At 37.1% G+C, this 14,806-nt stretch overlaps 1 long non-coding RNA gene across 4 annotated transcripts in view; it reads right to left on the reverse strand.

Annotated features, from left to right (window-relative positions):
* The window catches only part of LOC149792880 (uncharacterized), a 49,261-nt gene extending 37,766 nt beyond the window's left edge, over nucleotides 1-11,495 (reverse strand). For all 4 annotated transcript variants that reach the window (XR_016422655.1, XR_016422653.1, XR_016422654.1 and 1 more), the window contains exon 1: nucleotides 11,361-11,495. This is a non-coding gene — a long non-coding RNA (uncharacterized LOC149792880). The remainder of the gene's footprint in view (nucleotides 1-11,360) is intronic.
* Nucleotides 11,496-14,806: the final 3,311 nt, after the last annotated feature.

The following is a 14,806-nucleotide window of genomic DNA, read 5'->3' on the forward strand; positions in this document are numbered from 1 at the left end:
TGTTTACGATTAAAGTATAGCATATCTTTTATGACGATACTCACACTTCCAGCTAGGAAATATCAATTACCAGATCTTATTTTTGTTGAATACAGGTATACTGTCCTTCGTCTTCACTGCTTCAACATTTATAAAGCAGTCACTTTGTTGCCGTTTAAAGTAAGGATTTTTTATAAAAAAATGTTGATAATCGATAAAAATACCATGTCATTGTCCCTGATCTCCTGGACAATAGCTTTGCAAAGCGAGATACTAAGTCACCGTTCTTTCTGGTCGAAACATGCCAGAGTCGACAAGTTCCAAGTGACCATTCACGTGAATCTTTCTCTAACGGGCATTTAACGATAGTTTCTTCCTTTACTACCAGAAAACATCCGATTGATCAAATCAATGTCTCTGCGTAGTAAATTTTCCTGTTTGCTAAAAGCCGTCTGCCTGGATTGACTAAGAAAAAAATTCGGTATGTAGTAGTGGGGACAACGACAAAACTCGTTTTCTACAGCTAAATATCCCATTCGACATTCTTCATTCTCTTGACGTACAGAAGAACATACACCCTAAAACAACGGTAGTATCATTGTTTTACAAGACGTCGTGGAGTCAAATGCTTTTGTCACAAGCAAGAAATTGTTTCAACATTACCAAACACTTATTTTCTTTCTTTGCGATGCTATATAATTTTATTTAATTAAAAAACGACCTGCATAGAAGAATGTTTTAATGCCAACTGAAGTTTGTGGATGTTGTACATGCTAAAGATATCTTCCTTATCTCAAATCCAAACATCGAGTGTGCGTGCGTGCGTGTACACGCGTGTCTAAGTATGCAATTGTCTGCTTTTGGGAGGAAGACATCACTACAAGTTTCTTTGTTCTTGGTTTCAAAAACAAAACAGTATGTATGTATGTATGTATGTATGTATGTACGTGTGTATATCTGTATGTTCTTGTGCTTGTAATTGTTTTTGTTAACGTCATCAGCCATGCAAAAATATCCCATAAATCCCGAAAATGCAAGGCCAGTTTCTCCAAACTGTTGCACCGTTCACTGTCATGTTTGTTCCCTCCCTTCCCCCCCCCCACTCTCTCAGCTAGTAGAGCGAGGGTTCGAACCCCGTCCAGGCGGTCTCGGTGTGTGCTTGGAAAAGTCACTTCGCTCCCATTTCATCGGCATGTTGCAGCCCATAATACGTTTAACGTACCGTTACAATTAACAAAAATGTATCTCTTTACATTTTTTTCTTTTACGTTAGCCAAGGACTCTGCCTTCTAAAATATCTGTAAACAATGCACTAGATTTTGAGCAGTCACAAGGTGATGTATGTTCATCACTCATAGTGTCGCATGCAAGGTGTTTCTTTAATTTCAATCACCATTCATCCGAATGATAAACCCTCAAGGACGGTAAGGATAATTTCCGCCAATATCGGCTTAGAACCATAGGCATTGGTATGGTTAATTCATAATCCAGGGGAGGTGGGGCACATGACAATTGTACTATTAGATCTTCGTTAAGGCTAGGACCTAAATCACTGACAAGCAATTCGCTTAACTGAGGTTTTTCTGGATTGATTAAGAGAGATGCTGCTCACTCATATGTGTGACAAGCACGTATCCGACGAATATCGATTACATTAGCCTCAAAAGAAGACACTAAGAAAATGTAATTTGTCCAAAACACGTGTGAACATTTTACATCACTAAATGGAAAAGTCAGTTCGCTCTTCTCAATGACTGAAATACAAAACAAAAATTTACACAAAAGACAATTTTTTTCACAAATAAATGATGTTCATAAGATGAAATTCCCAATTACAGTTGCAAATGTTATTTATGCTTATAGCTATTGTTACACGATATTCCGTGTTATCTGAAAACTTGTTTTAAATGAGATTATTTAACCAAAGCCTTTCTGCATGATTTCTGAAATGTCGCCAAATAGTGGCTGTATTGACATTACTTGAAACAAACTGTCATAAAAACATACATATTGCTTGTTAGCAAACTCGAAAATACTGGTTATTCAATCAGACGTTTTGTGTCATCACATTTGACTCAAACATGAATAAAGCCATGGGTTCTACCATGTTGAAAGAAAACTTAAGTGAGACAGATAAACCGAGAAAATAAGAGAGAATACTAAAGCCCTACTTCAAAAATCAAGTGTGAAATCCTACATTCGTCAAGCGAAAAACACCGGCACAAAAACATCTATTTAGTAAAGTGACTCAGCCAGAAAAAAAAACGAAGCCAACGTGGACTGATTCAGAAGGATTTGATCCCAAAGCCCACGGAGTGGTAGTCTGGTTGTCGTTGTTGTTGTAGGGTTTAACGACATTTTTCAGCACACGATAGGCTATACATGGCGGCCAGTATTAATGGCGGAGGAAGAACCCGGGAAAACCCCGGAAAGAACCGCTAACCCACGAGAAGCTACTGGCAAGCTTTCCCACATACACACATTGGCTGAATCCGAGACTCGAACCCACGCAGACAGAGGTGACATGGCAGTGATCCGTAACGGAGAGCGCTTTAGACCACTCGGCCACTCGGGGCCCCTGGTAGTCTGGTAGGATAACCACAAAGTTGGAGCAGTCACCCAGAATCGATTAAACAAATCATAGAAACGAACAGAATGTCTGAAGATATGCAGTCATACTTCTGTCAGTAACGACTTAACCAGGTACAAAACTTACAAAAGACTCATCTATAAACTCAAAGTTTACGTACGTTATACAAAAGATATAAAAATGCTAATTAGGGGTTATGCTAGAAACAACATCAATATAGACGAAAACACATTTGGATAAAAAAAAATTCGGACTGCGTCATCGACACGTACACTAATCAGGCACGTTCTTCCGGAATCGATGTAATGTTTTTTAATAATTCATTTATAATTTGCTTGACACGTGTATCACTATCCTCATCGAAGGAAATGTTCGGGTTTTTCGCTGTTGTTATTCTGCAGGTTAAACAAAGAAATATTGTGTTAAGTCTGGCCAAGTAGGCATATGAAACATCTGCCATAAGACTTTGTTATAATTTATATAGACCTGAAAGCTATTAAATTGCAATCTTCGTCTCACTCTTTCCAAATTTCAACCGACCACTCTGGTGGTCTAGTGGTTAGAACGTCCGCCTCGGATGCGTGAGTTCGTGGATTCGATCCCCGGCCAAGTCATACCAAAGACTTATAAAAATGGTACTAACAGCTGCCTCGCTAGGAGCTCAGCATTAAGAGGTTAGTGGTACGACGACCTGGTGCAGGATAATGTGAGTGTGTGAGACATCATGCTACATGTCTGCGGCATGATGCCCCAGTGCTAGACATCACTATAAACTGCCACACTGCAGACATCGTAGCGATATGACTGAAAAATTGTTAAAGCTACGTTAAAATCCAAATCACACACACACACACACACACACACACACACACACACACACACACACATAAATTTCAACCTGACATAATACTTCATACACAGAACAAAATATAGGAGACTAATATGCAAGCATGCTTATTTTGATTCATGTTTAAATGTTTCAATCTTCACGTGTTTCATTCTGTACTGTTTTCGAATATATGGATGGGAAACTATGTGATGTGCGTGCGAAGCCGCGACCTCCCGCATCCGAGGCTAACGCTTTAACCACAAGACCACCGGAGCGGTTGGATGGTAAACTGCAAAGTGTCAGTCCGAATAAAAGTTATGATCTGTACTCTTCTATAAGAATGTTTCCACGAGCATAATACATCAATAACGACGTGAAACCCGGAATGGGGCAAATCTGGAGGACAGCCTTAAGCGCATCAAGGGAAAAGTGTAAATGGGACTCCCTATGAAAAAGTACATACTGTGAATCCACTAGTTTTTGTTTTTGTTGGGTACCAATTTTTGTGGATTCTGTGGTTGCCACAAACCAAACATTGAAACAAAAAGTTCAACCAACACTGATCAAAACACAAGCAAATAAAAGGACCATTTACTATATCCTCAAGCATAACTCCCAACCAAGAGTATTTTCTTGCAAAATCAATTCATGCCCACGAAAATACACGAATTCTGTGAGCGCTTACAACAGGATATGAAAATATTTTTGGAGGCAACTATGATCATCATTTATTGGGGGAAATGGAAATCAATAACGTTCATCCTAAACCGTATGTAACGGAGCCATATATCTACGTGTGTGATTGATTTTTGCTTTTTCTTTTTTCTTCTTCTTTTTCTTAGTAGTACTGGTATTAATATCAGTAGTAGTAATATTAATAGAAACATCAGTAGTAATAGTAGTACTATCAGTAGTATCATTATCTGTAATAATATTAGTAGTAGTATTATCAATAGTATTATTATCAATAGTAGTATTATCAGCAATAGTATTATCAATAGGAGTACTATCAGTAGTATCATTATCTGTAATAATATCAGTAGTAGTATTATCAATAGTATTATTATCAATAGTAGTATTATCAGCAATAGTATTATCAATAGTAGTACTATCAGTAGTATCATTATCTGTAATAATATTAGTAGTAGTATTATCAATAGTATTATTATCAATAGTAGAATTATTAGCAATAGTATTATCAATAGTAGTACTATCAGTAGTATCATTATCTGTAATAATATCAGTAGTAGTATTATCAATAGTAGTATTATCAATAGTAGTATTATTAGCAATAGTATTATCAATAGTAGTACTATCAGTAGTATCATTATCTGTAATAATATCAGTAGTAGTATTATCAATAGTAGTATTATCAATAGTAGTATTATTAGCAATAGTATTATCAATAGTAGTACTATCAGTAGTATCATTATCTGTAATAATATCAGTAGTAGTATTATCAATAGTATTATTATCAATAGTATTATTATCAATAGTAGTATTATTAGCAATAGTATTATCAATAGCAGTACTATCATTAGTATCATTATCTGTAATAATATCAGTAGTAGTATTATCAATAGTAGTATTATCAATAATAGAATTATTAGCAATAGTATTATCAATAGTAGTACTATCAGTAGTATCATTATCTGTAATAATATCAGTAGTAGTATTATCAATAGTAGTATTATCAATAGTAGAATTATTAGCAATAGTATTATCAATAGTAGTACTATCAGTAGTATCATTATCTGTAGTATTATCAATAGTATTATTATCAATAGTATTATTATCAATAGTATTATTATCAATAGTAGTATTATTAGCAATAGTATTATCAATAGTAGTAGTAGTATTATCAGTAGTAGTATTATCACAAGTAGTAGTAGTATCAGTAGTAATAGTAGTATCCATATTAGTAATATTAGTAGTAATATTAGTACTATCACTTGTACTAGTCTCACAGAACAGAGGTAACAATAGTAATAATAGTAGTAGTGTTGGTAGTAGTAATATATATATATATATATATATATATATATATATATATATATATATATATATATATATATATATATATATATATATATAGTCGTAATAGGATTGTCAGTAGTAGTATTATCAGCAGCAGAAGTATTTGTATTAGTGGCATTAGTAGTGTTAGTAGCATTTATTACTAAGTATCCTGCTACTACGTTCCCATGCCACATTTCCATTACTAACTCCTCCACGTACCTAACTTGTCGGGATATAACCAATATTACATACTATGGGACCCGTCTCTTAAATTTGTTAGAAACAATTGGGTTATCCGCATAATGAACATGTAATTACAGAGATCCGCATAAAGAACATGTAATTACAAAGATCCGCATAATGAACATGTAATTACAGAGATCCGAATAATGAACATGTGATTGCACAGATCACCACATATTTGATTAATTTTATACAATTTTATTTTTTCTGACAACACAAAAGATCCTGTAGCATAAAACAGATGTTCAGCTGTGTCTTGTTTCTGTTTTCAATTAGTTAACTATTTTTTTAAAATTTTTCTGTTGTCATTCAAACACATAGACTGACTTGCATATTAGCAGGATGAAGAAACAATCGCCTACTTACAGAGATTGGTATAGACATGCAAGTTTACATACTGTGCCAAGATCACCGGGGTCGATGCTATATCAAACCTGAAGTTCAAATTGTGATATTGTTGAGCGATATAATTTTTGATAAATTTCCTGGGTGACTTCTGACCGAATTACTCGTAGATAATGTATCATAGACTCACAGTCAGATAAGTACAAACACTTCTTAACTTGCTAGGCAGGTTCATCTGTGAGATACCATCTCAGAAAACAATTTTTTAAAAAATGTGTAAGGTTTCAATGTCGTGGGTAGTGGCAAATGTTTATGGAATAATAATGTACCTGTAAGTGTACACTAACATGCAGGTATCGAACACTAGCAAAAACCGAAGGGACCCGAGTGGCCGAGTAGTCTAAAGCGCTCTCCGTTAGTTAAACCCCACAACAACAACAGCAAGTAAAAACGATATTAACCACCTCTTAACTGGAGTTACATTTCATAACGCTGAGATAGTTAATTATTCACAGAAAAATACCGTCACAATCTACAATTAAAGTCATGCTTCGGACAAAAGGGTATTATTAAAGAAATAAGAGTGATATGAGTCGTCGATTCGGAAACTTGTAGCGCAGACTGTGGAGAGAGAGAGAGAGAGAGAGAGAGAGAGAAAGAAAGAGAGAGAGAGATGCATTACAACATTAAATTTATGCCAATGCGATGAATTATCCTACTTTGTTATGGTCTATTTCAAATCTATGAAAATATGTCGTGCTTACAACTGCATCTGACTCGAGACTGTAGATACCTCGACAATTCAATGCCATGAAATATGGTTGATGTTAAATTTCGTTTGCAAGTCCCGGAATATAAAAACTCAAGATGGAGCCATTTTAACACAAACCATTCGTACGTCTATATTAACGAGGCCGTAACGAAACGGGAATGAAAGGACACTGAAGATGAGAAACATCGTTTCATTTGCCTTTGCATGTTGATTAAGTTGTTCTCTCTCTCTCTCTCTCTCTCTCTCTCTCTCAGATTATAGTGTATACTGTTGGACCGAAAATTTGAAAAGATTCATACCGACAAAATCGGGTTGATAAACTGGATCAGTTAGTGTTTTAGTCCACGATATAACTGACACAGTGTCATCAGAAATAACCTTGAACAAGCTACCTGTGAATACATTCTATGCGACAACCTTTTGAGTCTTTACAATCGACTCTCCTTGTTTGACTGAAAACGTGTATATTATTTTCCTGGCCCAGATCGGGACAAATGATTTGAAATGCAAATCTAGTAACGATAGTCTTAGAGGTGCTTAATTGAAATGAAGGAAACATTATCATGCTTAGCGCTCTGTATAACCTTCCTTAAAGCACCTTACATACTACATAGAGTACCCTTAGCTATCACCACCCCTCTAGGAGCCCTTTTCAACATGTTGAATCACCCAGTGCTCTAAGGAAGTTGACAACTTCACAAGAGCAGAAAGGAAATGCTTTGTGGGACAAATCATTACTTCTGAATGAGAGACGAGAGGTTCATCCGCATTCTGAACTCAATGGCGGGCGAGGGTTACTTGCTGTCATGTGATTCTACTACGCGGGACTGAATATAATCTGTGGACAATATTTTGTATGTAATACACATTCCTTTCAGGAGCATATTCACTAAGCACTAAAATCAGGCCCGACCCTAGGGCAAGGCGAACGAGGCAACCGTGTTAGGCCCCGCGCTTTCAGAAAATCAACTCCGCAATGCATTTTTGTTTTGCTTGGGGCCCCGCTCATCGATTGCTTCCTTGGGCCCCGCACATCCTAGGGCCGGGCCTGACTAAAATGTAATGATCGCTTAGGTCTTTAGAAATATATAACCTTCCCAATAAAAGTAAGTACAGAGTCATCTGAGATATATAAAAAAAAGAGTTCAACTAATGTAAAACTTTTTGGAAAAAGTACCAAACAAAAGACAAAAAAAAAATATAAATCCAATATAGGGCCAACACATCTTGTATAAACTGTATTTTAAGACAGTTTTTCTCTAGTGATTGTCATAGAAAATAAATTGGTAATCGAGCTGACATCAAGACACATTTATCTCAGAATGCAGGTAGATACAAGCAACAAGAATGTAATCGATACAGTTGACAAGGATGTGCTTCCCTATCACTGGTCAATGGCAAGGTACACAATCTGGTCGAGATTTGACCTTCAAAAGGTAAGCATAGATCATGTATTTGTCCTATACACAAGTGATCTAATACCACCTAATCTCTCCAGCTCGTTTTGTACCACGGATGATGTATATGATACCCACAAACTAGTTTGTGAGGGGTTTATTCCATATACAAGCCGGTAAAATATGTAAATTAATATAGTGATCTGGAAATGGGTGACCTGCTTCGGTACACTTAATACCAAATGGATTAAGCAGCTAGCAAAATAAGATACCTTTCCCTCGGATTTTATGAGCAAGTCGTGTGTGTGTGTGTGTGTGTGTGTGTGTCTGTGTCTCTCTGTGTGTGTGTGTGTGTGTGTATGCGTGTGTTTTGTATTTGTAACACTTTTTCAGTCATCTCGCTACGATATATGCAGTGTTGCACTTTATAATGATAGCTAGCACTATTGCATCATGTCGCAGACATGTAGTATGATGTCCCATCCTGTCGCATTATTCTGACACCAGGGCGACCAGTCCTAAAACTAACCATGTATGTTGAGCGCCTTGCGAAACGGCTGGTAGTACCATTTTAATAAGTCTTTGGTATGACTCGGCCGGGGTTCAAACCCGCGATTTCCTGCATCCGAGGAGGACGCTCTAACCACTAGGCCACCGGAGCGGTATTTCTGTATGACACAGTACCTTAAAGGAGTGCGAAATTTGAGGTTATGCGAGGCTTGTGGCGCAAAACTAGTGTCAAAAATGATAGACGTCTTTCTGAGCGATCTCGATGTAATTCAAATATATGATGGACATGGTGGTAATTTCTGCAGAAACAAAATGGAAGCCTATATCCGGAAACCGGCTCGAGATATGTTCACGTGTTGTTGCAACGGCAGCTGAAAATCTGAAGTATTATAATGGGGAACATAAGGAAACTATCGCTGACAAAAATTAGCTTGGTTAAGTTTTATTTCTGATATCGTCTTTCTTTTCGAAGGCGATGATGATCTATGATGTGGATCTATCTGACTATAAATTGTATTCATCGAACTGCAAAACGAAATCAAGCATGCGCACATATTGTGGATATTTATCAAATTCTACTGATTCAAATATGACGCTTCACCCACCCACACCCACCTCTCCCTCTCTCTCTGGGTTATGTGATTCAACACACATATAATCCTCTATATATCTAGTTTCTAGCCAACGCATTGTTAAGTCGGATACTAAATCTGCTCTTTACAAGAGACTTTGACCTTTCAACTTTGAGGCAGGAAATATTGCACTGGTTCACCGGTGACTTTAGGATCTCGTCTGAACTTTACGATTCCCAACACATCTTTTAATAAGTTAGGATTTTTTCGTCCAAAATGTAACATATCTTTAGATGCATGGAAAATATAATACGATTCTAGAATTTTTTATACTTCGTGCAACCGCAAGAGTGGGTAATGGTTTAATGTCCTTTTATTTTATATCCTGGTTTATTTCAAGCTCGAATGTACAATGACGACACAGATACAGTGTGTGTTAAAAAAATACAAACACAAAATAACGATTTTTCATTGTTTATTGGTGTCCGGTACCTCTCATGTTGGCAAGTTAAAAAAATCGACAAAATTAGTTTTGCCTGCTTTTCCAATGAGAATGTCTTTATACATCTTGCTGAATCATCATGCAAAGTGAAGTAAATGCAAGGAGGCGGAGTTTGGACTGGTTCACCATATTTTGTACAGTACAGGATCAATATAACATGTATGCAGAAGGCCGAGACAGCCACGGTAGCTTACTTTGTGAAGCGACTGATTCGTAATCCAGGTGTCGCGAGTTCGATACCCGCTCAGGCCAACATTACCTCAGTGTCTTTTGGAAAGACTGGATTTAATGCCTCTGCCTGAGATACCAAATAATGCTATAAATGCCGTTAAAACAAAAACACAAACCCCAAAGCTTAGCTGATTTATCAAGGAAGAATTTCAATAAAAAGAATCATGCCCGTTAAGTGTTAAAAATGACTCTTCAAAGTCTGAGATGCTACAAGTACTAAAATACGACATAACGAGTAGCATACATAGTTAAGCTCCGTAGTGGCGTGGCAATATATATATATATATATATATATATATATATATATATGTGTGTGTGTGTGTGTGTGTGTGTGTGTATCGGCATGTCCTTAAAATAGTATTGTAATCTGTACTTTAAGTAAGCTTCTTTATATTGACATATTATAAATAGTATATACACACGAAAAATAATTATTGTCAAAATATATCGCATTTAATTTACTTAAATACTAAACACACAAAATATATATTACCTATCACGCAAATAAAGAGACGTATTTAAATATGCATTACTTTAAAATGACTTAATATGTTCCACACCTTATAAAGAATTCGTATGCTCCGAGTTTATCAGATGTTCAGCTATGATTAACTTACTACAAGAATACGGTGCAATTGTCAATACCATATATTACTATCACGTAAGTAATATTCGGGACAAATTTTAAATAAGACTCATACATGCTTCATTTACAATGAGGAACAAACGTTGAACCATTAAAAAAAAAGTAAACAACAATTTTAAAACACGTTATGCACACAACGCATTGAGAACACATATCAAGAGCATTTAACATAATTCGATGGAGAATCGAGAACTCGTGCAGCACGCGCTGCTGACCAATTTTAGACCGGTCAAAAATACGTAATGTAATATAATTCTATCATCCGTTTCATATTTATTATCTTTTGCTCGTTCCGCGATGTTCATTTGTGTTACAGTTCCAAGCGATAAATATATCGTTAAATAAACATCTGTTTTATGCATAAAATGACAGAACACTATAAAAATCGATTTTTATGAATGCCTGCTAAATACATGTGAAGTGCAGTCTGGTCCATAACGATAAATAAATTGCTACATCACCGTAATCTCGTGTGGAGGAAAATCTAATACACCCGTAGACGTAGTAACTTTACTATCTTCAAATGGATTTATAAAGAAAAAGGAAGAAAAGAAAAATAAATTAATCACTGTTGCGAAAAATAAGTACATAATCTTCCATAGGGCGTATACACTGGCATCAAACCAGATATCAGTTGTAGTAATCTTCACTGCGGTCCATTGTTCATCAGTCATTTTATTAAAGATCTGCGATATAATATATTCTTAAAATTGACAAACACTTACCTCATACAGATGTACAAACAAAATTGTCTTGATTGCTGGAGAAAAACAGAATTATGGCTTGACGTCTGCTTGACTTCTTCTTCATCCGTGATCTAAACCTGCGTCACGGGGCTGCGGAGTTGCGCGAGCCGCCTTAACATCCTTCTACTCTCCATATATGGTAAATTATGCCTTAGTTGCCTGCAAAATGGGTCGTCATCGAATGAATATAGCAACATAGAAATTTCTTCGTGTCGAAATGGAAACAAGGCGGATAAAACCATGTAAACGGGGAATGTGCATGATAAGACACTGGCTGCATGACGATGTCTCCTAAACTTCATCTTGTGATAAAATCGCATCAATTAGGCGAAGCAGGACAATAAGGGCATTCATTGACTACCGTATCTACGAGGGCGACGTGCTGGGGGTCTTTAGAGGGAAATTTTGTCACGAAACTGAAAGATAACGCAAAATATATTTGTTTATAATAACGGCGATATGAAACTATTAAATGTCCTGAACTGCGGTTTGTGGTACAAGAGAGTTCTAAAAAGGAAATCATCAAATTGATATTCTCTCTCTCTCTCTCTCTCTCTCTCTCTCTCGTGTAAGTACCTCTTTACGCCTGGATACAACTGGTTAATGTTTTGGTCACAAATGTTGCATTTGTTCGTCAAGGCTAACTTCGTAAGAACTGTATCCGAGATGACCAAGGTATTCGTATCCCGAAAACTGTCTCTCCCAAAGAAGCCCGAGCAAGAATAACGATTTTCAACATATTTGATGGTCACACATTATTTTCCACAAAAAATATTTCACCGGTCACCCCCACTCACCCCGAGACTTAATTTAATTGTTCCCTCGCTAATTGTTTCAAGTCTAGTTCTGTAATGATGAGTTCAGGTGTGTGTGTGTGTGTGTGTGTGTGTGTGTGACAGAAAGACGGAAAGTTTGTGACTATCTACAACGCTGGAAAACTGATATAAGTTTGCATTATTTACCAGTCCTCACATGTAATTTGTCAGTATCGACCATGCTCCTAAGGGAAAATCATTTCAGTCTTGTATGTTTCTTTTAATCTTTTTTTATTTTATTTTTTGGCGGAAGGGGGAGGGGGCTGAAAGGTTGACAAATAATTTCTTGCTCTGATTTGTATAACAAAATACAGAAATCTACATATCAGTTTAGTGCCACAACCGAACCCCCTCAAAAACGGTATTTTGTGGTTCAAGACAATAATATATACAGCAGTGGCATCATTAAGGTTGCTGTCACCCATTTTTGGTAACTCATACTGTCACCCCCATGGACCTCCTTCCTGCACAAAAATTCAAAAACTGTAATGACATTATTTTTGGTTTCACTCCGTATGATGGTGTCACCCTATGCGGTGCGCACCCCCGCACCTCCTAGTGACGCCATTAATATCATGGTCGGTAAGAAAATATCCTTCACTCCACCCCCTCCTACAATGTAACTTGATAATTTTGGGCGACACAAATCTCAGAGTATAACTTCTATCTAGAAATCGTTTATAACGCTATACTTAACAGCATGTTACACATTTGCTCTACTTGCCATTTTCACAACACGGTCCTGCATGACGAAACAGTCTAATAAAAGGGTAGCTGTCAAGTAGATTCAATCGGTTTGTTTTGCCGCAAGTTCTATTTATTTCCATTATTATTTCTGATTTTATCTGTGGTCACAATGATAATGTAAATACCACACACTGATAACTGGACAAAAACACAATTACATAAACACAAGGAAAAAAAGCCCCACTCAATTCTCCCTTTGTTTTGTGAGAAAACGGAAGTAAAATCAGAGTTTGGTCCTAGTGGAGATATGAAACCATAGCAGGAAAAAGGGTTTAGAATTGTGTAGGGAAAGCAGTTCGACGCACGAAAAAATAACAGTGGAACAGCAACGACGATATGCCATACATTGCAGTATTGATACGGCTAAATTGATCTTGGGGGTTCTTGAAGGACCTAGTGTACGGTTAAACCGATGTTACGGGTTCTTTAAGGAGGACAGTTTTTTAATCTTGCTAGTTTAATGATTTTGTCAGATGCATGAACTGACAGAATATTTTAAATAATCATTTTAAGATCCACTTTGAGTGCTTCGATATAAATGTTTGCATCTCGAGTTCGAGATGTCCTAGATGGGCAACCTTCTTTAGACCCTCAACTTTGAGTTAGGCACTCATTATTGCTTTCTATCTTCAATACTGCTTTAAACCCCCAACGCTGCTTTATACGACCACACTAACTTTAGACCCTGAAAGCTGTTTTAGACCCTCGACGCTGTTTTTTATCCTCAACTTTGCTTTAGACCCTCAACTTTGCTTTAGGCACTCAATGTTGCTTTCGATCTTCAATATTGCTTTAAACCCCCAACGCTGCTTTATACCACCACACTAACTTTAGACCCTCAAAGCTGTTTTAGACCCTCGATGCTGTTTTATATCCTCAACTTTGCTTTAGACCCTCAAAGAACACTCAGCGCTGCTTTATGCATCCAACATTGCATTAGAAAGTCAGCTTTGCCTTAGACACTCAGAGTTGCTTTAGACACTTAACGTTGGTTTACGCCCTCAGTCTTGCTTTAGACCGCAACGTTGATTTAGACCTCAACGTTGCTTTAGATCCTCAACGTTGCTTTAGACCCTCAATCTTGCTTTACACCAACAATGATATTTTAGTCCCTCGACGTTGCTTTATATCCTCAACCTTGCTTTAGACCCTCAATGTTGCTTTAGACCCTCGATACTCCTTTAGACCAATGGTTCCCAAACCTTTTCGGGCCACCGCCCCCTTGGCTATTCTCAGGGCCCCTTACCTTACCCCGTAAAAAGCATAATTCAGCACTAGCGCCCCCCACACCGGGGGGGTGGGGTACTGCACACTTTGTAAACTACTGCTTTAGACCCTCAATCTTGATTAAACCCTCAACGTTGGTTTAAACCCTCAACGTTGCTTTTGAAGCTGAATTCTGCTTTAGACCATCAACGTTTTCTTAAACCCTCAACGTTGCTTTAGACCCTCACCGTTGCATTAGACCCTCAACGTTGCTTTTGACACTCAACGTTGCTTTTGACCATCAACGTTGATTTTGACACTCAACGTTGCTTTTGACACTCAGCGTTGCTTTAGACACTCTATGTTTCTCCGCTGCTTGTGCTGGTAAAATTATTTCCATAAATATTAATAGTAGGCAAGAAAGTTTCAACTTCCTCTCTAGTTCATGTTTATTTTGTGTCTACATACCTGCTACGTGTTTATTTTGTATTTACATATCTGCTACCCTTGATTAAATTATTATAGTCACTGCTTCTCGTTATTCTCTATTTTCATCCACTACCACTACACTGCTGCTACTGCTGCTGCTACGACTACCACCACTGACCTCGCTGTATTGGCTACCATTTACCATACTACTACTATTTATCACTATCA

Source organism: Sinohyriopsis cumingii, chromosome 8, assembly GCF_028554795.1.
Source record: "Sinohyriopsis cumingii isolate HCF-2022 chromosome 8, ASM2855479v2, whole genome shotgun sequence".
Taxonomy (NCBI): domain Eukaryota; kingdom Metazoa; phylum Mollusca; class Bivalvia; order Unionida; family Unionidae; genus Sinohyriopsis; species Sinohyriopsis cumingii.